General features: G+C 34.9%; 1 long non-coding RNA gene across 2 annotated transcripts in view; it reads left to right on the plus strand.

Moving 5' to 3' along the window:
- The first annotated feature begins 3499 nt into the window (after window positions 1-3499).
- LOC131550550 (uncharacterized) overlaps window positions 3500-25825 on the plus strand; it is an 80085-nt gene continuing 57759 nt past the window's right edge. Inside the window, exons 1-2 of one of the 2 annotated variants that reach the window (XR_009273565.1) lie at window positions 3500-3929; window positions 4009-4116. This is a non-coding gene — a long non-coding RNA (uncharacterized LOC131550550). The remainder of the gene's footprint in view (window positions 3930-4008; window positions 4117-25825) is intronic. The other variant, XR_009273566.1, reaches the window with a different exon arrangement.

The following is a 25825-nucleotide window of genomic DNA, read 5'->3' on the forward strand; positions in this document are numbered from 1 at the left end:
CTGCTGTTGTTTTGAGGCTAACTGATGTCTTCTGGCACAGATTGTTACTTTAAGTGTAATTTAATGTTTTCATCTGCTGTGCCATTAACAGTCCTATCAAGCTGCTTCCTTCTGTTGATACTTTATACTGTATACATACATGGACTTGCATCAGTGTTCATAAAAGACTGCAAGCTAAAAAATCTGAAGAGCAATAGCTGCAATAACTCTTATCAGGAAATACTTTACATATCATAAAAAGTAGCTGAAAAAACAGCAGAAAAAAAAAAAGTATATACTTCATTATATGTTAAAATACCAACCTACTGAAGTAGTAAAATCTGTTTTGTGCCTTTATAATACACTGACAAATACCAAAGATACGTGTGATAAAGAGAAAGCCACATGATTTCCACAAGCTGAGGAGGTAAATACGAATATACATAAAATAAACATTATTTTAAATAAAAACCATCGAAAGTGTCACACAGGGAATTCTGGGAATGACGATTTACGTTTTTAATGTAAATTATAAGATGACCTGTTCTTTTTCGCTTTTTAAAACTGTAAACTTAATATTTCACTGTACAAATACATAAAAAGTCCTGTTTGACTTATTTCAGGTTTTGACCGTATATCGCAAGGGAACAATCTTTTACCGTTCAAATTTCAATCATTTTTTTACAGTGTGGTTTTGCATCAAATGCATGGATTTTGACATTATTGATGGTAATTGCATTAATCAAACTCAACAATTCAACCCTGTTATCCAAGAAAAAATTATCAATACATTTATATTATATTATTTCTTTAATTTATAGGCAATATTTGGTCCCAAACTAGTTCTGAAAGCTTAGTTGTTGTTTTTTTTTCCCCTTCTTTTTTTAAACATAATATTTATTTTAATATGATTTGCTAAAATGCTAGATAAAATCACAATCTGTCCCAAAGGTTGGTAACATGTTTAGAAAAATGGCAGCTTCAATGGAAAATGAGAACAGCACATATAATTCGTAAACATGCTGAGGTTGACATTTGGACATTTTCTGGATGATAATTACTCCGCTTTGTACTCTGTATTCATGAAAAGTGCCAATGAAGTAGGAAACGTTTCAGTCAAAATAGTATATGAACTATGAAGGAAATGTGGAGGAAACCCAGTGTTTTGCCATTAATCTTGTGGTTTCCTCTTGCAAAGTGGCTAATCTACAACAACGTGTTACTCCTGTGCATTCATGCAAAATCTTTTCCTTGGTGGAAGTTTTACAATGCACATAGAGTTAGTTATATTTAGCATGTCTGAACTTCCGTCAGAATCTCATTTTACCACATAGCTTCAGCCTTTTGTTCAAACTGCACATTGACTTCTTCGTCCATCACTTCGTTGCATTATCCTGCAGGGCGACCAAAGAAACTGAATGTCAAATTCCCATATACCAGTTGAATATGCTTCTCCATAAGCTTCTTACCGAGCTCAGCCAGCTGGATCGCATATTTATGGACCAGACAATGCATCGTGGCAGCAGTTTGACGTGAACCGCAATGGATTCAATTTCACCCCCTAAACTTTCTGATTATGCCGAGGTGGATAAGAAGGTTGCAATCAATACTTCATCACATTAGAAGCCTTACTTAAAAGATTTCATTGTTGATCCCTAAGTCTTTGAATAAGGGGGAGACCGACCAACTGCTTGCACCGAGTCGCCCTTCATCTGTCTTTTGTTGAGTCAATAGAGCTTTGTTCTGAATGTTAACTCCAGACTGGAGCTGGTTATTGCAATTAACAAAACTGACTCTGTCTTGAGTTACATCAGATATTATTAATGAACCGCACTGAGTTTGTCATGTAAATCAAACCACTTACTGTAAAAAGCCAAAAAAAGCTCGGTTTTGAATAAATGGCACACAACAACTGTTTATGAGTCGTGCCGCTCATCACCCTGACCCAGATCATGAAGAAAGAGGCCTTTCTTTTGTGTTTTTCCTCATAACCTGGAATAGTTGGCTGCAGTCATATGAGCTGTGGCACTGAAGTGGTTTTGGTTATGGCATGTGTGAAGGAATGTGTTGGGGTTAAACAGAGAGACGGCTCACAATGTCTTTGTGTTTGGTCGTCGGCCTCCTGGTCACGCAGTAATGCAGCTTGGACGAGCTCACCAACCAAGAATTATGTGTGTGGGTGAGTGCGTATTATTCAATAAATCGTTGCTTTTGACCACATATGCACTAACTCTTAAAGATTTATTTCACTAAATAGTGTTGTAAAGGAAATAATTCTATCAAAACTAAATCTGAGTATATAATAAATCCTACATATGCAGCTATACGTCAAAGCTCCTCCTTCAGCTGCTGCTTCACGTGTCTTTTAGCTGTCAAACTTTACTTATTTTGATCAAGTAAACGCCAGAATAACTGTAGTAATATTTCCAGATGAACACTTGCTGGACTGAAGCAGCTCAGCTTTACTTGATTCTCCATCAATCATTTTTTATTTTTTATTTTTTAGAAAAATCTGTGAGTCTCGAATCTGATCATCAGGATCTTTTGAGGAGCGTTTGTTTCCAGAAGCTTTACTTTCACTGTTTCTTTCTTCATCTCTCATCTTCTGAGGAGCGTTTATTTCTTCATCTCTCAATCATCACTGGATTGCATTGCTTTGTTTGGATCATTTCAATCTCATCTTACTGAGACATATTATTGGAGATATAGAGTGACGACTGATTTACATGCATTTTATGTATCTACTTTTTGTCCATACAAATATCAGAATCTGCACCAAATTGCATATGTTTGCTCAGTTTGAGCCTCTGAATAAAGCTGAGGTGTTTTCCACCATATTCTCACTATATCAGACTATATGAGCCAGAAAAGAATTTATCAAATATGATACAAAGTATAAAACAAACACATATGCAAACTTTATTTATGAATATGTATGTATATATATATATATATATATATATATATATATATATATATATATATATATATATATATTTTTTTTATTTTTTTTTTTTTTATTTAGTTTAAAGGTTCCATAAAATGTTACATTAAAAAAAAATTATGAGTATTATTTCATATAGGGTTTTATATGGGTTTTCAAATGTAATGGTTTTATATGCTGTAACTGCATATACACATTTTATTTTACACTTTTTTTTTAAAATGTAAAATTTAAACATTTTTTTACATTTTCTAATTTTATTATTTTTTTCATCTTTTCAGTGATGCTGTGATTCAATGATTCGGTGATGCTGTGCAAGTAATTTTAAGGTTCAAATTGCATGTAGTCTCTAAATTAATCTGGCCTCATAAAAAAAAAAAAAAAACTGCATCCAAAATATTATAATGCACTTTGAAAATATTGGTTAATTTATGTTAATGCATCATTAATATTAGACATACCGATAGTAGATGATATATTATATAGTCTTAATAGTATATAGCATATATATTAAAAAAAATAAAACTATTTTAAAATGTTTGGGACAAACTACAACTCCCATGATGCAGCAGCGCTGGTCTGAGCGCGTGTGCGCGCCTGTGGAATGAAGGGCGCACTTGTTGAGTTTGGGAACTTTCAGAGGCTTGAACTTCTCTCTTTGGACGCGGCGGAGCTCTCTCATCATCATCATCATTATCACCAGGCAACATGGATTCCTGCTGACTTTTCACTTCTAGGACTATGTTTTTCTTTGTCGAAGTGTATGTTTATTGTCTTTAGTGTTTTACGCGTTAGACGCGCACCGTTACAGCGCGCAGGAGGAATAAGTAACATTACTGAAAGGATGAAGAAGACGTGCCTTTAATCGATTCATATCTATAGGAGAGTTAAAGTTTGGTGGAGAGAGATGGGAAGCTTTACTGAAGGACGTGTCGTGTCGCTATGGGACGATTTATGGACTATCATTGGACTTTAAATGAGAATGGAGAACATCGCTGCTCTCAAGGTAAGAGCATTACTGCATCTTAAAAGACATGCTACAGTATTATAAACACTGAAAGCCTCGCTTTGACTTTATTCTTCAGTGGCTCAGATGGACTGATGTGATGCACCTGCGCAAACTGCCCTCAAAATGATTATTATTTTCCCCCACCTGTGGTGTTTGCACGGCATATGATTTATGATTGTCTTCTGTAAGATTTGATTCCTTAAGTTAAGGTTGTTTAATTACGTGTGTTTTCAATAGCACTCACTCACTTAAAATTATTTTGAAGAAAAAAATTGTTAGAGCTGAGACCTTCTCTTGTTAAGTTGGGTGATTGAATCAGTTATTATTATTGTTATTTTTTAATGTTGTGTTTCTTAATTATTTCTAAATTTTGCCCCTATATTGAATGAATCTAAAAGTCTGTTAAATGGCAGCTTTCATTGTGACAACTTACCCCATGTAGTATGACAAAATGCAATATGAAGTGTATTTCCTGCTGTTGATTAGCATGTCTAAAGAAATGTATATATTTTATTTGATAGAAATGCAATTTTTTTTTTTTTAATGATGATGACTATTATTAAGTTGAGTCAGGATTTTTTTTTTTTTTTATTGTTCCTTAAAACAGGGAATTTAAGGGGAAAGCATTTTATTATGATACTTTTTGTTCTCAAGAAGAGCATTTGAGTGGATTTGAGATCAGTTCTATGGGTCAGGCATAAAGGTTTATTTTACAAGATCATTTTATGTAGCTACTTTGATTCTCAGAAACTAATGTTTATATATTAGTACCTCAAGAAAGTTAAAAAAAGATACTTTTGTCTCTCTGTAAGCCAGTGAGCAATGCAAAAAGCAATGCCATTGCCACTTAAATAAGTAAATACAGAAACTTTAATGGCCACTTTCATTCTGGACGGTTGCCCTGGAATTGGAAGAAGGACTTCTGGACTGATACAGAAAGCACATCTACATCTTCAGCAGTCTGTTGATCTGTACAGTGAATACAGCCCACTGATTGGCTGGCAGAAAGTGCATCAGTGCTTTGATTGGTGTAATCGGAGAAACCGCTTCCTTCTGTCTCACCGGGGCAACTGATTGGATGAGAGAGCAGAAGCCTTAAAGTTCAAGTGTAGGGCAGCAGATCAACCTGATTGACTTCTGCTGGTCTCTGGTGGTCTCTGCTGGTCTCTTTCAGTGGTGCAGTCATGATCCTTCACCTGTCTGTTTGTCTCCATCTGCTGGTAGTTTGCTAGCACTTGCACTGTTTTTATTTTGTTCTTGATTTCGCTCCTCATTGGGGTTGAATGGGCGTATATTGTGTGATTTATGGGTATATTGCTGCCAGAAATGTGGTGAATATGTGACAATGACAGTGTTTAATCTGATCCATTGTAGAGGCACAAATGAACATTTGACTGTTAATATACATTTTGTTTATTGCGTACCGTAGCTCTGCTTGGCCACTTTTATGCAATCCTGACGGGAAGTGTTTGCTCTCATTATTTTAGTACACATAAGATTATTAATCGTGAGGATTTTCTTGAACTAATGCTCTCAGAAGATGCTGAACATCATTAAAATAGCTCATTTTTCTAAATGTCTCCACCGAGGTCAAACCATCACGACTGCGCCAGTGCTGTGGGCTTATAATGAAAGTAATGACTTGCGCTGTTTGTAACTGATACTGGTCATTAGGGCAGTGTTTTATAGGCTAATATGGGTTGTGTTTCTACGCAGGGTTTGGAGTGTTTTCAAATATGAATCGGTCTGATAGTTTGGCTAATATTTTCCATGTGTACTCTTTGAAATATTTTGAAAAGCTTCATATTTCTTAGTCCTGTGAGCTTCACTTACTTTGAATGAGACCTGGCAGTATTTCAATACTGAGTGTCCGCTGAGTGGTCAAAGAAATGCTAAAATCTACTAACCAGTGTCTTGTATGGCTGTATTTGAAATAGCACATTGTTTTACTTCTCATGCGGTGTTTAGTTTTTGACATGTCCTTCTTAACTCATTTTTGGATTGGACTCCCAAATGTTGAGACATTTTTACACCAGTTTAAGTTTTAATAATGAGATGAGTTGATGATTTTTGTACTTTTTTGGGGGATTTTTCCCCACCTATTTATGCTTGAGTTGTTCCCAGTCTGGGAAAAAGCTTATAAATTTCTCATATTGCTATATTACTACCAAATATTGTCTTCAGTCTTTTTTTTTTTTTTTCACAGGTTTTGTATTTATTTTCGGAACCAGGTTGCATACACAAGATGTCGAATTAGATATTCAAGACACATATTTATTGAAAGGGGAAGAGAAACCAGTTTGTGACTTGTGTAAAACATATTTTATTAGAATTATTGTCCAATTTTAAATGATATTAGACAACGTTTTTACTCAGAAAATATACTAATTAAACCCTTTTTAAAAAGGTCTCTCTCAGAAGAATTTTAGAATTTTTATTATTGATTAAATTGAAAGATTCTACATGATTTTTATCAATATTATTGTTGTTACTTTTATGTTTTTGTATTGTGACCTCACTGATCTGAGCTCATGCACTTCACTTTCATATTTGAGTAAATTATTATTACATTTGAGAGTGTTATCCACAAATAATGCGTTGTTTCACTCAAAACTGAGGTGCATAAGATCAGATCAATAAGGGCTTGCTACCAAAATAAATACAAAACCTGTGCTAACTGAAAGAAAACAAGTTGACTAAAAGATTGAATGTAATCTTTGGTCATAATATAGCAGAATGAGAGATGCAAGCAGTTTTTAAAAGGCCAGTCATTATTGATTAAATCAAGGATTTTCAGCCCAACTCAAGGGCTAAACATGCAACCAAACAATGCAATGTAGCATCATACTATTTAAAATATTTATTACTGCATAATTTCAAATGCAATAAAAACTGTAAGTGAAAAAAAAACAATCTGAAAATGTATTTTTCTACCAGGACATTATTCATTGAGTCACAGACCCTAAAAAACAAATGTGATGTGTAATTTTAAGTACGAGTAAAGCACTTGTGAAAAACCAATACAAAGAATTCCTTCATATTAACATTAATGTACATTAGTGCATTGGGCCTTATTTTTACTGACTCTTTCTAGTGTTCCAAACACAGCCAGAAGATGGCAGCAGTGCTCTATTACTAAAACCACTGGAGCAGGAGGTCACGCAGAAGCAACAAGTTTGTAAATCTGAATTTTCTGTATCTCAGTGTGTTAGAAAATGAATAAGCACGTGGCATCGGTAGATCACAGCACATATTAACACCATTTAAACATCTCACCAAAACGGTCTCTCCTCAGCTGTATGGAGTCAAGTGTCTTTTTACGCTCTCCTGTGTTTGCAGATATATCAGTGATAAGTTTTTTCATCTGCATCGGTCACATCGTAATCATACTCTTTAATCCTCTGTAATCTTACAGTAATATCTCAGTGTTTATATATCAGCTGAAGCAGCATGCAGATGTGAACCTCAGTGGCAATCAATCGCACACATTTACACAAATATACTTGCAAAGACGTTTTGAAGTTTGACCAAATAAAGATTAAATTATTGCATTTAATTTGACCAGTTTAGACAGATTTCATACATATATATATATATATATATATATATATATTAGTGCTTTCAAACAATTGATCACGATTAATCGCATCCAAAATAAGTTTGTTTACATAATATGTGTGTGTACTGTGTATATTTATTATGTGTATATATAAATACACACAGATGCATGTATATATTTAAGAAAAATGTCATATATATTTAATATATAAATATATATTCTAAATTATATAAACGTAAATATTTTCAAAATATACTGCATATGTGTGTATATATATGTACACATATATTACATGAACAAAAACTTTTATTTTGGATGCGATTAATCGTTTGACAGCACTAATATATTTATAATTTGTATGTGTGTGTGTGAATGTCTTTTGAATTCATTCTGATATACTTTCTCAGACATTTTGTCCCTTGAATGCAGATCACTGTTCAATATTTCATCATTCGCTTGAGTGGTAATGATGAAAATGTACGAACTGCTAAAACTTGCAGTGCAGCAAATCTCAGTATTTCTTATCTAATGCACATGCAGCTGTTTATCCCACAGCCAGTGCTCCAACTGTATTTTATTCTAAATCTTTGGTTTTAACCTTTTGTCCAGAAGGCTTTGGAGGTGTTTCTTAACGTTAGTCTTCATTTGTTAGCGGCTTTGTGAGGGCGGGTTGGTTTTAGATCTCAGTAATACCTAGTTCCGCTTTAATAGGATTAGGCTTTGGACTGCAGGGGTTTGTGTTTGTCAGCCAGCTCGATCTGCTTCTAGGATGTCAGGTGAGCTTCAAACTATCGGAGAGACATCATGTTGTTTACAGTCTTTTAAAGGGTATTTCCAACTCGCATGTAATGTAATCAGACAGTATTCTGCTGAGAAATGGTTCCTTCAGGAACAAATTAAAAAGTGAGATCTCCATAATCTTTGCTTCTTTTTATTTTCATGCATTTTTTTTTTCTCCTAGCGTTGGGTGGCTTATATAACCAATGAGGGACTAGATTGCACAAACATAACATGAAGCAGGTAGAGTCTAAATAAAGGTCCAGATAGATGAAGGCCGGTGAGCCAAGAAAACCTTCAACGTGATGTAACTAGTACAACCACCTACACTTGAATGTTTTAGTGAAAACAGAGAATTGTTTCTTTCCACAAAAGAGTTTGTTTGACATTCAGCTTGTAGTTAATGGTTTAAAAAAGTTCATCTAAAAATGAAAATTTGTTGAAAATGTGCTCACTCTCAGGTCATCCGAGATGTAGATGGGTTTGTTTCTTCATCAGATTTGTAGAAATGTGTCTCTGCATCAGTGTCTCACCAATGGATGCTCTGCAGTGAATGGGTGCCGTCAGAATGAGAGTCCAAACAGCTGATAAAAACATCACAATGATCCACACCACTCCAGTCCATCAGTTAACATCTGGAGAAGACAAAAGCTGAAACAAATCCAGCATTGAGATGTTTTTAACTAAAATACGAGTCCATAATCCATAATAACGCTTCCTTCAGTGAAAAAGTGCTGTTGTCTCTCATCAAAATCCAGCTACATATTTGTTTAGAGCTGTTTTGGCTTGTAAACACTGCTTGATCTGTGCAGATTTCTCTCCTGATTCAGTTAAAAACATCTCAATGCTGGATTAGTTTCAGCTTTTGTCTTCTCCAGATGTTAACTGATGGACTGGAGTGGTGTGGATTACTGTGATGTTTTTATCAGCTGTTTGGACTCTCATTCTGACGGCACCCATTCACTGCAGAGCATCCATTGCTGAGCAAGTGCTGCATTTCTCCAAATCTGATGAAGAAACACACTCATCTACATCTTGGATGGCCTGAGGGTGAAGACATTTTTAGCAAATTTTCTGTTTTGGGTGAACTACCCCTTTGTCTCAGATGTTTCTTCTAAAACTCAATTTAGCTGTTTCAGACATCGATGAGATATCATCTGAAAAGGCAGTTCTTTTTGTCTCAGAAGACGAGTTCAGAAGTCTCCATTTAATCTCACTGCTGTCTAGGAGAAGCGGCTCACAGATGCCAGCTTGCAGTCTGCCTTTAGGGTCTGTGTAGAGTAAATACACGTGTGATTGAACGCTCAGGCTAGTGATGCAGCGTCAGATGCAAGACATGAGGGCTTCCTTCTGTAAGGCTCCAGGGTGTTTTTTGTTTCAAGCACGGATTTGCATTGTGGCGAGCCAACTGGCTAACCAAGTCCATAAAGCACAGTAGAGCATTACTTTTACTCCTGAAACGCAGACTATTCAGCGTGTTTGACCGGCAGGCTTGCTGCTCCCCGCAGCTTTAGACATTTTTCACTGTCATCTGCTGCTGTTGGGAGTGAAACTGCAGGGTTCACACAGAGCTAATAGACTTAGATAATTGATATTAAAAAGATTTAGAGTTATCAATTTTGATTAGGCATTAAAATGCATATAAATTAATTTAATTTGGTTTTAAGTGGTTTATTTCTGTGCAGCTTTTTTTTTTTTTTTTTTTTCTCTGTGGGTATTCTGGACTTTTCCACATGACCACAGCTTCAACTGTAACAGTACAGCTCAGAATGATTACTTAATATTAAGTAACTTACATTTTAAGACACAAAATGCTTGGTCAATCATATTCCACGGCTCAAACTAACTCTTAGAAACAAGTTACAAAAGGAAAACATCAGGTTTCATTCAGGTTCCTCTCTTGTAGTTGTGCTTCAGTGGCAGATTTTGTGGTATGTAATATCATTTAGGCCTACTGTTTTTTTTTTTTTTTTTTTTTTAATTTATTTATTTTTTTTATAAATATAGGCTAATTCCCTATTTGTACCTATTTGATATAGGCTAGGGTTTATAAAATTTCCAGAGGCTTTTTCACTCATTTCTCACACAATTGTCAAAATGCATGTTTTTGGTGAGTGACCTCGTACACAGTCTTAAATGAGTTAAAAAGTCCTAAATGACCATTAAGAGTTCAAAGAAAATCGGATGTGTGTCGGATGCATCAGGTTTTAAAGAGACAGCGCTACTTTTAAAGTGAAACCTGCTGCAGCCTGTCACTGACTGTGTTTACATGTGCACCAATAATGCGATTATTTCCAATAATTAGAGTAAGGACTTAATCGCTGTAAGATGTTTAAGTGACACCAGCCAAACTCACTTCAGTTTACATGCAATTTTCAATATTCTGATTATTCGCTAAGAAGTGTGGTTTTTCTTACCGTCATTATTCGCATACTCCACAACACAGATGATGAACTGACATAAATAAAAACCTTTACACAAATACGCATTGCAGCATTTGGCAAATCTGCTTCACCAAGTCCTGTTTTTTACAGCCTCAACTGAGGCTGCTCTTGCTTTCGTAGTGTTTACATGTCTGTTTTGTGTGATTAAATATTTTAATGAGCTTAATTGCATTATTTAGATCAAAGTATTGCGTTTACGTGAGATGAAGTTTAATTGCAATATTGCCAAAGTCCCATTATAATCGCATTATGAGGGTATATGTAAATTCAAACAATGATGTAAATCAAAGAACTAAAGAAAAAGAGATTTACTCACTGCCCTGCTCACTTGAATAAAGATTAATCTATATTCAATTTATGTGAAGATTATTTAAAGTTCACTTAAATTAAATTGTTGCTCCATTTTTTCAAAGCCTATTAAAAAAATGAATAAATAATAATGGCTTTAAATAATACTGTAACGTTGAATGACTGTAATCACTGGCTAAAATTTAATAGAGACATCAGTAGCAGTATTGATATCAATGATACTGGCCTTCATTAAAGATGCCATTAAACACTTATTTAAATATACTGTCTTTATATTGTTTCTACATTAATTTGGAGATTCAGTGTGAAATTATGACTACATATTATATCAGTATGCGATTAATCATGATTAATTACAGAAAAATGTGCAATTAATTATTTTTTTTAATCGATTGTCAGCACAATTTTTTTTTATGCTCAGCTGTGCATAAAAGAGACAGAAAATGAAATATACCTGTGCTCTCTCTGAGCAATTTATTGCCAAGTTAGCAACTTTGTTGCTCAGTTTAGTGGCGTTTCAGACTCCTTTAGTGACGTTAATTTTTTTTTTTTAAGTATATTGTCCAGTGACGTTTTGGACAAACTACTTCGATGGTACTGGCCCACAATACTTACTTTCCTGACACGGATATGAGCGCTGTAAAATAAAGACATTCTGTCACTTCTAACTTTCTCTCTGAGTGATCATTTTACATGTAAATGAGGCCGAAATCACAGCACAGTCATATATATATATATATATATAGAGAGAGATAGAGAGATAGATAGATATATAGATATATAGATAGATATAGATAGATATATAAAAAATGGCAAAAAGCACTTCTTGTGCATTTTGCCTCAAGTTTGCATACCTGTAACTCAAAAGGTATTAAAGATATCTTAATATCCTTTTAGATTCTGGTTCTTAAAGTGCCCCTATTATGGGTAATGAAAGATTCATATTTTGGTTTTGGGAGTCCCCAACAACAGGTTGACATGCATGCGAGGTCAAAAAACACTTTCATTGTCTTATAATATGCATTTATTTTTACCTTACTTGCTCATGACTCCCAAACGATTTGCTCAATGATTCATTTTTCCAAACCCTTCCGTGACACTAATCTGCAGTGATTGGTCCAATTCGTCTCATTTTCATCTCATCTCGCCTGTAATGCCTGATAAAGCAGCGTTTGTGAGTGCAGTGCTGCTTTGTGTACAGCGTTACCAGGGAAACCGCTCCAAAAGTGGCACCTAGTGGCAAAGAATGAATTTGCATTTTCATTCAGACCAAGGTTTGCGTTTCATGTTGATGTCAACATGAAACGGCTTGGGATTCGTTTTAAAACCGACTCGTTTCCATGATTCAGAGTCGACTCTTTCTTTTGAGAGACAATAACTTTACACAGTGTGCACTTTCAGATTTAAAACTTTGCAGGATGTTTTCATTCACTTCGAGCTGTGTTACACATTGCATGAAAGCTCATTTTCAAAAATCCATAATAGGGGCACTTTAACAAACTTTCCTTTTGCTATCTTAATTTTAAATGCCCTCAATTGTTGTCTTAATGCGGCTCCATGAGTAAACTTGAAATTGGCTCTAAATCTCAGGTGGAAAGTGTCATTTTGACCCCCCCCTCTACAAAATAGTGGATTACTCAGTAAATATACTTCTATGACATTTAATATTTTGGCTTTCATTGCTATCTATGTTGGTCTTTCTACAGAAGAAAAGAAAAATCGAAAAATTGAGCTGGGGAAGTTTTATTGAGAATTCAACTTAAAATACGGTTTTTGAGTACAGAAATACAATAGGGGACTGACACTAAGCAGTATGCAAATTAAACTCTGTGATGACATGAATATGCTAATTAGCGACATTTAACGACCTCGAGCAAGTTTAAGTTACTTTCCCTTAAGTAATAGCTGTCAACAGTGGTCTGAACGCTTTCTAATGTCCTCATTCCAGATGGGCTATTGACACGGGCTACTAAATTTGGCCTTGCACTTCCAGCTCTTTTGACATCCAATCTAAAGACATTTATTCCACATGCATATGTCACAACAATACAGCATGTATAGAAGCTCAGAAAACATCGTCCCCGTTCTGTTCCAACCGACGGTGGCTTTAGGAAGCAACAGCTCTTAATGGGGATGGATGGCACCATTATGTAATTCTAGACAAAAAGAACAGATCAACTTAGAGGAGGGGAAAAACTGTGAGGGTAAGAAAACAAACAATGAAAAGAACATTCAAAGTTTTCTTTCCACTTCAGCTCAGTGTTCATAAAAAACACACTTTCTGCTTAGTTCAGCCTTCCCTCCGGGGACTGAAATCGAGAGTTTGGCCTTGGAGAAGGAGAGGGAGGGAGACTTGTGTTTTTGTGTCTAATTGTCGTGGTGATTGAGAGGGAGAACAGAATGGAGAATGAAAGCGTGAAAGAGAAAGGGCCCTCGGTGACACGCTAGTACCCATGACGACGGGCCCTCCGGGGACCGGCCCCCCTTTCAGAGCCCCACCTCCAGCTAAACACCCGCTAATTGGGCCACTTCGCTTTGTGTGCTTCTCCACTGATCCTCGTGCCAGAAATATCAACATCCTTGTTAATTCTCTGTCGTCGAATCATTTTCTCTGGAGCTGGTTTGCGAGTCGTTAATCGCGCTGCTATAGATTCCCCCCCGATCATAAGGAATCCAGAACGTGTGACGGAACAATGGAATCACGGCTCGTATAAACTCTGCGAAGTAAATTATACGAAAGCGCTCCGTCTCCTTCATGGTGGTGAACGCTTTTGGGAGGATCTTAAACAAACGTAAACCTTTTGTGGTGATCACAGGCTTCAGAACGGTTTAGTCGTCATGCACCAAATCAATTCAGTCTGGAGAATGTTTATTGCTGAACTTTGGTCCAAAGCAAGATGGGTTCACTTGAGTTTTTTTGAGTTTCCTTTTGAATACATTTATTTATACAGCATGGGCTAATCTCTCTTCTTAGTCATAGTTTTTCAAGTTGAACTCAAGTTTGTGACTGTATAATCAGAGCTAAAATTTAACTTTTTTTCAATAAGCATTAGTAAAGGACTTCTTACGGTGTAGTATGAGTAAACAAATGTGGCTGTGTAAAATACTTTATGTAAACAAGAAGAAAAAAATTAATGTATTACTTTATTTTCTAAAGCTTTGACTAATGAACTCGGGAGATATTTTAAAAAACAGGTATTTAATTATAATTTGTAGTGCTCAAGTACACATCAGATGTTACTCTAGAACCTGTTGCATGAAAATGTTAAACATTTAATTCACCAGCAGCTGATTTAGTAGTTGTTTGACATTCGAATATGATTGTTTATAAGACTGATCATCAACCGTTTTCACACTTGACTCAAGTTCGTCCATCTTCAAAGTCACACTGCTTCAGATCACGTTCTGTTGTAGTGACTGATGAAACATCTCTTCACAAAGACAAATGAGTTTGTACAAAAGTTTACTTTGCGATGGATGTCAGATCATAACTGAATTACCTTGTACTGTAAACTCGAAAAATGGAAAAAAGTTAATATTTAGGCCACTATGATATTTAAAAAATGTACTTCATTCTCTTTGGAGGTCTGAATGATAATAATAATAATTGAATTTTATATATATATATATATATATATATATATATATATATATATATATATATATATATATATATATATATATATATATATATATATATATATATATAATATATATATATATATATATATATATATATATATATATATATATATATATATATATATTAAAAAAAATATATATATATATATATATATATATATATATATATATATATTAAAAACAATATATAAATTAAGTTAAACTAATTTAAATGAAAATATAATTTAAGAAATTAAAATAGCATTATTTTTTTAATGTACACATAAAAATATTATAAAATATTAATATTCATTTATTATATTAATAATGTTAATATTCAAATTTTATTTTTAAATATTATTTATTTTTATTTATTTTTTTAATTTACTGTCAGTTGTGTAAGTTTGCATGCCCTTGTGTTTCAGAGTTTGACTGCATGCGGCTAGCAGTTCGAGAGAGTATTACATCAGGGAATTTGAAAGCAGCATAATTGCCTTACAAAAGAGCTTTGCAGTAAATGTTTACTGCCAGTCCACTAACACTACCTGCTATTCTGCACACCAGCCTCCTGCTGAGAGGAGAAAGCTCTGCTGCTGCGGATCAGACTGCTTTTAACATGATGCTGAACTTCATCTGTTTTATTAGGGTAATATATACTGTATAATTGTGAATATCAACCAAATTTATGAGATAGTGGTCCAGCAAAACATCACGTGAGCTTGTTTACTGAAGATGACAAATAAGATGATGCATGGTTATTAAGGGTCTGGAATCATTATTATCTTAATTATGTATTATTGGCTTTGGCAGCTGTTTGTTCAGGTTACTTTGGGCCACACATCTCGTAATAGTGCAGGTTAATGTTTTATAGGTTGTGTAAAATGCTAAATATTTCTAAGATTCAACAGTAATTTTGTATTTTCGTCGTCTTTCTAGAATTTTACTGTGAAACCAATGGAGACTAGGTTATTTTCCTTTAATTTAATACATTAAAAAATATATTATGCTGCATTGTGTTTATCTATCTATCTATCTATCTATCTATCTATCTATCTATCTATCTATCTATCTATCTATCTATCTATCTATCTATCTATCTATCTATCTATCTATCTATCTATCTATCTATCTATCTATCTAAATGAATGATTGACTCTGATCATAAGTTGTCCTTTAAAATATTTATAGTAATAAAGTTTTATAATCAATTAGGTGGGATGGTAACTATAAATTTTACAATATTTAAGAAATCTTACTGTAAAATACTTTTATACTCCTCTATTTTTTACTTTAAAGCCAATGGAGACTAGAATGTTTTCTGTCCTAATTTAATAAATTAAATTACCGGATTGACCCGAATATAAGACGATGTTTTTTTTCTTGGAAATGCATCTGAAAAAACACAGTCGTCTTATATTCAGGGTCTGGACTTTGACATGTCAGTAATACACCCACAACAATAGCTGGCGCCAAAAACGTATAAAACGAGTGTGCCATGAAATATGTAATGTAATGTGTGTTGTAAAGATCGCGAGTGAAAACAAAAGAAAAAGAAAAGCTTACAGTGGCATAAGTCGTGACTGTCATGTTAGCCTGATGGCACCAAACTTCCTCTGTAAGTGATTTTACAAGTTACAAGTTTGGTAGGCTAGTATGAGATGGATAGCCTAAATTTTATATAATTCAGATGGGCTACCTGTTATTTATATGGTAGCCTATATCGAAAAGTGTATATTTTTCAATGTCATTGTTGGTACATTTTACCAGTATTTACCATACTTTCAAAACAAAAATTAAAATAGGAAAAATATGCAATATGAAAATAATTTAAGAAAAAATGTGATTTACAGAGAGAAGAAAAAAAAACAAGATTTGGTTTTCAAAAAGCCTTTTTCCGAAAGGTACATCTGGAAAAGGGGGTTGTCTTATAATCAGGGTCGTCTTATATTCGGGTCAATACGGTAAATTGTGATTTGATATGGTAATTGATTGGAGGAAAAAAATAGCTAAATGAATTAATTTTTCTAACTTTTTTGAAAACTTTTAACTACAGTGTACTTTTCATACAATTTGCGTCTGAGTTAAGGATGCAATAGATTTTGTTGGTGCGATTATAGTCTGAGGAATAATCACGGTTACGCGATTATTACGATTATTATGCATGTATTCATTTCACAAAATAAAATCACATAAACACTCTTTAGATATTAAAGTGTTATTGATTGCTGCCTTTTGAAACAACAGAAATAACACCGTAACCAATAATACAGCACACAAAAAAGTACATCTCTCCTACTGGAATTAAAAAACGTGACCTCTGCTCTGTGAACATCCATGTCAGTATTTCCCTTTTGAAAATAACGAAATAGATCACAAATGTATTTGGTGTTTTCATTTTGTATATTCGTTCTACATTTCTTTTGGACCTGAGGTACAGAACTTGGAAAGATGGTGAAAAATAAATTGACTTATGAATAATACTATAACAGGGATGACTAATATTAACTTTATCCCACAGAGGGCACTTTTACTAATGAGGGGAATAAACTAAACTGTTATTGTAATTAACTGTCATCCATACTTATTCATTTTAATAATCTTTATTCATCTGATTTTACATATGGCCTGAAAAAATCATGTCTATTATTTTGGTTTGTGAGATCGAGCTGCCCACACAAACATTTAGGACAGAAACTTGTTGTCAACGCTGCCCAGCGACTTGCATTAATAAAATAGCTTAGATACTGGATCGCTTCATTATATTAATCAGCAAAGAGGGGGTAAAATGACTGTTTAAATAACTAAACTCAAATCTTCATAGCTTAAAGTGACGCGCAGATGCAGGTAAGCTAATTCACACACGCTCTCTCTCTCTCTCTCTCACCGCACCATTTAATCTCTGAAGCAGCAGAATGTTAGAGCTAACTTCGCGTCAGGTGGTCCTTGCCTTCACGTCGTGCATTAAAATTGTTTATTGCACAGCGAGAACAGGTTGGCTAGCCGTGCATTATCCCTTATGTATTCGCTCTTTAACAGCGATTTTTACGGCACTATTTAAATGACGCCCTGGTCATTCTTGGTGTAACCGAAATGGTCCCACACTATCGACTTCAGTCATTTCTCTGGTGGAAATAAAGGATCGCTGTTTGGTTCCTCTGTCATAGTTAATCTAGTAGCCTCCGTGTCTCTGATAAGCACGGCATTTTAAGATGGTGCACCGCTAGTGTAACTTTGTTTTCGTTTTGCGCAAGTTTCAACCGTTCCATTCCGTGCAACAGAAACACTCGGTGTAGCGGAGCCTTTACGATTAATTAACCGTGACGTTTTAAAGCGCGGTTAATCGTAAAACCAGTTAATCGCTGCATCCCTAGTCTGAGTATAAAAAGACTTTAAAATAAAATATTTAAAATTGACTTAATGACTCATTATGCACATTATTTTTGCAATCAGATGCTCTGTAGAATGAAAATGTCCCGCCCCTTGCAACTCAGTAGCGAATCACTGTTCATGACTGTGGCTGTATTGCGAAAGATATATTTCACTTTATTCTCAGCTGATTGGTCCAGTTTCGGTCTGCGATCTCTTATCCTAAAAACCAATCAATTTTCTTGAACCCAAACAACAGTTTGCTCAAATTAAACACACATTTGCACTGAAACAGGCTTTGTTGAGGCCATTGGAGGTTAAAAGGATCCACGAGCTCTGTTCATATCAAATGCAAAACAATGCAAATCATGCGATTACGTGTTGCCCCTCCAGCACTTTCTGGCCTCTCTGAACCCTGCGCTGGCGTCCCGTCCAACCTTGGGTGAGGAATTTGGGCGCTCATTCCTGTGAACCCATAAATTCTGTTGTGTTGTTTTGGATTTTATTTCTCGCAGCATTGTTTACCAGTCTGTGTGTGAGTGAACAGTGAGTGTGTGTGTGTGTGTGTGTGTGTGAGGATGATGAAGAGCAAGATCACATCATTGCATATCACACATCGGTTTTCATCAAGCAGTGTGTAAACATGAGTTTATCTCAAATCTGTGATGAGACCCACAGAGTGCAGAATTCATCATTCCCTGAAAGTCTCCTGCAGTTTATGAACAGTGTCTGGAATGCTCTGTAAATAATCTGATTTCTGAACATCGCTGTTAGTTCTGGAAAATGTCTGAGTGTCAGTTTTTTGAGTGGTATTTCAGTGAAAAGTGTCTCTTTGGGTTGGAGTTTTAATCAGTTAGTGTGAATAATACAGACCTGTTCTCCAGGCATTTTACACTGAAGCGGCGCTGATAGAGAGATTACAGTTTGATGTGTCATGCTTGCAGGCATCAGGGTTTAATCCTGGCGTCCTCTCTCATGCTGGACAGTGGTGTGGCTTTAATCTGAACGCTCTTCCCACCGTCGACATCGACTGGTTTCATAACCCATAGAAACACTTAGGGTACCAGATTAGGGTTCTTCAGCTTGTAACAATAGCAAGCCTTTTCGGTGCCAAATGTGAGCCTGGACCACAAAAGCAGTCATAAGCAGCACAGGTATATTTGTAGCAATAGCCAAAAATACATTGTATGGGTCAAAATTATACATTTTTCTTTTATGCCACAAATCATTAGGATATTAAGTAAAGATCATGTTTCATGAAGATATTATGTGAATTTCCTACCGTAAATATATCAAAACTTAATGTTTGATTAGTAATATGCATTGCTAAGAACTTCATTTGGACAACTTTAAAGGTGATTTTCTCAATATTTAGATTTTTTTTGCACCCTCAGATTCCAGATTTTCAAATAGTTGTATTTCAGCCAAATATTGTCCAGTCATAACAAACCATACACCAATGGAAAGATTATTTATTAGCTTTCAGATGATGTATAAATCTCAATTTCAAAAAATTGACACTTAAGACTGGTTTTGTGGTCCGGGGTCACAAATAGAAGCATATTTATGAGGTTCCATAAAGAAGCATGCTTTGAAAGCTCTACCCTAGTGAAAAATAAATGTACTTAAATGTATTTGAAATAAATTTATTTTATGCTAAGTATACACCAAATACATTTACATATTTATGTACTTAATAAAAATACCCTAGAATTGTCTGCTAAATTGGAGCAACTAAATTTGTCCTTAATGCAATTTAATTGTGCTGAAGTCCAACTAAATATAGTATATTTTGACACACTAATCTGCATTATAAAAAGCGCTATATAAATAATGGTCACTTGACTGACTATATTTGATTGTGTATCTTGCATTTACAGACCGATATTTATTGATTTTTTTTTTTTCATTTATTTACTTTGTGGAACCATTTTTGCTTCCACAAGAACCTTTCAGTAAGAAAGTTAATGTGAAAATTATCTTAATGATCTAAAGAACCTTTTTCCATTATAAAGAACCTTTTGTGGAATACATGCTAAAGATTCTTACCGGAACCATCAATGCCAATAAAGGACCTTTATTTTTAAGTAAAGAACCTTTTAAAGAACCATCTTTTTGTGTTAATTGGCAATACAGAGTGCTTCAAGAATGGTGTAAATATAACACATGGCTGGTCAATGTAAGTGTTTGCTACATTTTGCCCTTTTGGGCGAGAATGTGCTTTCCTGATATTGTTGTTTTACTCCTTAGGCACATTGCGTAGTTTATAATGTTACAAAGTTACAGGTACCACAGCCAGACGTTTCAAGGCCATCTAATCAGGTCTTCCTGAATTGTAAAAATACATTGTATACTTTATGTAGAGGTTTTTTTTCTGCAGTCAAACATCTGCTTTAGTAAAATTAAACACAATTTTATATATATATATATATATATATATATATATATATTAAAACTTCTATTACCTGACATCCTTGTCTCTGAAGTGGCCTCAGATGATGTGAAAGGTGTCCTGATGAAACTGTTGCTCATCATAGAAGCAGCACACAGCCAGGAGGAGAAAAGCCTCAGAAAGCTTCATCACTGATGGCTAGGAGCAGTTAGTGCATGCATTGTTTTGAAAATGTTGCTCCACACATTGTACAGAACATGTAAAATAAACATAATGCATTGTTTCTCTGGCCAGGGACATATGCCACCTCCTCCAGACAGTGTTTATTATACCTGTGTAAATATAAGCCTCGTTAAAATGTATTTAGTCGATTAGATTTTTTATGCTTTTAAAAGAAGTCTCACCAAGGCTGCATTTATTTGATCGAAATGTAGTAAAAACAGTAATATTGTTGTGAAATATTGTTACAATCTAAAATAACTGTTTTCTATGGAAGCCCGTTTCCGCCACTGAATAATAAAAAAAAAAGGTTATTGCGACTTTTTATTGCAATTTCGAGTTCATATCTCACAATTCTGTGGAAAAAAAAAAAAAAAAGTTAGAATTGTGAGATATGAACTCGAAATTGCGAGTTATAAAGTCCAATTTTGAGGGGGAAAAAAAGACTACACTGTAAAAAGTTATAAGTTGACTTTACTAAAAAACAAAAAAAATTAGGAGACCCGTTGCCTTAATTTAAGTAAATAATAAAAAAAAAAAAAAGTTAAGTGAACTTGACAATTCACTTAACTTATTTTTTTAATTATCATTTACTTAAAAATTTTAAGGCAACAGGTTTCCTCAATTTTTTTAAGTTGTCAACTTATTTTTTACAGTGTATGTTCTCAGAATTGCGAGTTTATATCTCACAATTCTGACTTAATAACTCGCAATTGTGTGTTTTAAAGTCAGAATTGCGAGTTTATATCTCGCAATTCTGAGAAATAGTTGCAATTACCTTTTTTTTATTTTTTTTATTCAGTGGCGGAAACGGGCTTCCACAGTTTTCTGTGTGAATACATTGTAAAATGTAATTAATTTCTGTGATTAAAGCTGTATTTCCAGCATCATTACTCCAGTCTTCAGTGTCACATGATCCTTCAGAAATCATTCTAATATGCTGATTTGCTGCTGAATATTTTTGTGGAAACCGTGATGCATTTTATTTTTCAGGATTCACAGATGAATAGAAAGTTCAAAAGAACATGTATTTATTTGTTTAATTTTATTTATGTTGTTCATGCCCAATTATCAGACTACCCTGTATTACCTATCGCCCTTTCTTCAGAATAAAGACCTGAATAAACACGAAACCTCTGTTAACTCCTGTTCATTCCTTGGCAACTCAGAAGTTCCTTCAATCTGCAGAATGTCAAGCCTAGTTTCCCGAGGACAGCGTGGTTTTCATTTGCTTTGATGTTGGCCTTCCCCATGTCTTTCTGCTTGTTCATTTAAACCGTGGAAGACAATCAGCACTTTTGGATGAAAAATGTGATAAACATTGGAAAGAGGCTGGTTTGGGGTCATGATGCTCTCTGGCTGGAAGATGAAGAGATGAAATTTCGCCAATAAATGTGATGGTCTGTCCTTGAAGGGTTCAGTTCTTAAAGCGAAAATAATAAAAGACAGTCATCTTCACATTAAACCAGCTTGAAGTGTCCTAGTGAGATCAAATTAAACCTGCCCAGTTTTACCTAAAACCATCTATACTATTTTTATCTGACATTAAGTAACCTAGTATGAAAATTACAGATAAAAGTAGTTTTAATGCATTAATTATGCACCTAATGCATTGTACAATCTCATGAATAATTGTAACCACACTTAATACATTATAACACTTATCAATTCATTGTTACACTGTTTTAAATTTAGTTATAATTATTTACGACAATTTATAATGTCAACGCACATTATGAATAATTATAATGCATTATACACTTTAATAACCCTGTCTAATGCCTTATTCATAAAAGCATTAAGTAAAGTGTTACCAAAAGTTTCCCCATCAGTAAGATTTATATATTTTTTCTTGAAAGAAATGAAATGCATTAAATTGATCAAAAATGACAGAAAAGTCTTTCAAAATTTCAAAAATAAAAAAAAAATACTGTTCTTTTGAACTTTATATGCATCAAAACGAATCACGATTTCCACAAAAATATAAAGCAGGAAAAACTGTTTTCAACATTGATAATAATCAGAAATGTTTGTTGAGCAGCAAATCAGCATATTAGAATGATTTCTGAAGATCATGTGACGCTGAAGACTGGAGTAATGATGCTGAAAATTCAGCTTTGATCACAGCAATAAATTAGCTACATTTTACAATATATTCACATAGAAAACACTTATTTTAAATTGTAATCATATTTCACAAAATTAGTGCTTTTACTGTATTACTAATCAAATAATTGCAGCCTTGGTGAGCAGAAGAAACTTCTAAACAAACAAACAAAAAAAACATAAAATTGTACTGACCCCAAAGTTTTGAACAGTAGCGTAGGTATAGGTAGGGCTGGGTATTGAGTTCGATACTTTTTAGGCACCGACCGAATTGCCTCGATATCATCGAGTATCGAAAAACGTCTAAGGGGTTAATCTCATCAGCGTCAGTGAGCCAATACGCCTGCAGCAGGTGTGTTCGACTAGAAACGACGCGGCGCAGATTGAGTGTTTGACATCCGCGAGAGCGATTCGAAAGCGTACGGAGCAGTCTGCTCTCGTGACTTCAGCGTCTGCCGTCTCACACATGAACATCTCCAGAGCTGCTCTGAGTCACTTCATGAGCATTTTACCATTTGATTTGAGTAAAACTAGCGTCATATCATATACACACAGAACTGTAAAGGTATTCACAGCAACCCGTCAAAATAAAAGTTCGGTTTAACTTGGAAGACACTGCGGCATAAATATATTACTATTGTTCAGCAGAATGTACACACTGCTACTACTATTAAAATTATTAAAACTTTAAGTAATGATCACACAACATTTCTTCCATTTTAATAGTAAACCCCCTTTGTTTGCAAAAATAAATAGTTTGATTTTCAATAATTTAAAGATAAATGAAATTAATGTTTTATGCCTTCATTTGAAAACCAGATACAGAACACAGAATTTCTGAGGAAAAAGAAAACCTTTCATAATGCTATTATAAGAATAAATTTGAATAAACTGTTATTTTTATGCATTCAAATAATTAGACATACTACAACACAGAATTTAATAACAATAAAACATATGGTGAAAGAAAATAAAACACCCACTTATGAAAGTGGATAAAGATTTTCAATTTCTTGAAGTTTTTAACAACCTAGAATAAATGAATAGAAATGATGATTCTGTCTGAGCCATGCGTTTTAAAACGAACACGCACTAGTGTAAACATAGCCTAACAGATGTGTAAACTGAAAACTATTTGAACTTTATTAAAACTATTTGCACTGATTTATTGTGTTGGATATGTTTTGTTCATTTGTGCAGTGGCTCAGGAGATGAGGCTTTGAGTCTTTATAAATGTCTGAAAAAAATAAAAACAAAGTTTTTTTGAGATAATGTAATCTTGTTAAAACTGATTTCATAAAATTGGTATGAAAAAAAGTATCGTTCTGGAACCGGTAATCGGTATCAAAAATTTTTTGAACGATACCCAGCCCTACGTATAGGTTTAAAGGGGTCATCGGATGCCCATTTTCCACAAGTTCATATGATTCTTTAGGGTCTTAATGAAAAGTCTATAACATACTTTGGTTAAAATTTCTCAATGGTAGTGTAAACAACACCTTTTTACCCTGTCAAAAACAGCTCTGTTCACAGCGAGCCGTTTCGGTGCATGTTCCTTTAAATGCTGTTGAGCTCTGCTGACCACGCCCCTCTCTTCCGTGGGGTGACGAGCCATTCTCATGAGAGATTGTAAACTTTAGCTGCATTCGTCACGGAACTTGCTAACTAGCACATTATTAGGAAAGGCGATTTGCAAAGATTCAATAAAAAAACAATAACGTTATACTCATTCTTTGTTGGTGAGGCTGGATCACGAATGATTCGCGTGAACATAAACGCATTTAGGGGATTGGCGCATTCCCTTCAAAAACAAAAGTAATCCACTGCGTCTTCAGCGGCTCAGATGTCGGGAGTAAATGACGACTGCTATGTTCATTATTACATCTTACAACAAAACACCTCAATCACTTGAGGCATCGGCATCGAAACAATGGCAGACTGTACAATGCTACTGTCAATCAACAATCGTGGGAGGGGCCTGGGTCTGTGTGACTCTGAGAATGGCTTGATCTCAGAAAGGGGTTATAATTTTTGGGGATTTAAAAAAAACGCTTTTATCATTATAGGGTGGTTGTGTACACACACTGCCAACACACATTTCAGTTCAAACAACATATAAAAGTGAATTTTTCAAAGATAGTGGTTTAAATGATCACTATTTCCTGAGGATTAAATTTCAGCCCTGATTTCATATCTTCTCACGTGCCCATATCTAATGAGGCTCGCTGGTGCCAGTTTAGAGTTCCTTCATCTATCACATCCTATTTCTGTTGCTTGCAGGTCAGAAAGGAAAGCAAGTGGGGGAATTTGGAGGTATAAAAGAATATGCGTATTCCCATGTGGATGAGATAAATTGCTGTTTATGTTTCAGCGTAGGCTGACAGACATAATGTTCCTTTGTTTATGTTTTGGATGAGGACCTGCCTGGCAGCGGCCGCTAGATGCATGTCGAGACAGCCAGAGCTGCTGTATGACTGTACCGCCGTTTCCCAGAATGCCAAAAACTGGCACCTGACGGCGTTTGTCATGGGATCATGCGATCTGAGCTTGAAAAGTTGCATTTTAATATATTTATTTTAATTGGTATTCCTCCTTCGCGTGCAGAAACGCAACGGCTAACTAGATCTTGGCGGCCAGGCTTTGCTAATGAATATTGAGGTGGGCCCAAATGGAGTATAGAGTGATAACTAAATGAGAATTCAGCTCCTCTGCCTGCTGTTTCTCCCTGATGGCCTGCCGTTCAGAGCCGTCATCAATAGCTGGAAAGGAAATAATCCACAGTGGGACAGGAGCCCTGAATCAAGCCACTTCCCACGGAAAGAGCCCATCGCGGCGGACACCAGCGCACAGGAACCGCAGCAGACCAAAATAAATGCGAATCCTCAATGTTAAATCCAGCTTCCCAGCGAGTAGCATTTGAGGACAGCGTGGTTTTCATTTGCTTTGATGTTGGCCTTCGCCGTGTTTTTCTGCTTGTTCATTTAAACCGTTGAAGACAATGGATGAAAAATGCGCTAAACACTGGAAGGAGGCCGGGTCAGGGTCACGATTTTTGAAATTTTGCCAGTGTTTCCTCTGAAACTGAAGCGTGTATTTGAGC

Source organism: Onychostoma macrolepis, chromosome 12, assembly GCF_012432095.1.
Source record: "Onychostoma macrolepis isolate SWU-2019 chromosome 12, ASM1243209v1, whole genome shotgun sequence".
NCBI lineage: Eukaryota > Metazoa > Chordata > Actinopteri > Cypriniformes > Cyprinidae > Onychostoma > Onychostoma macrolepis.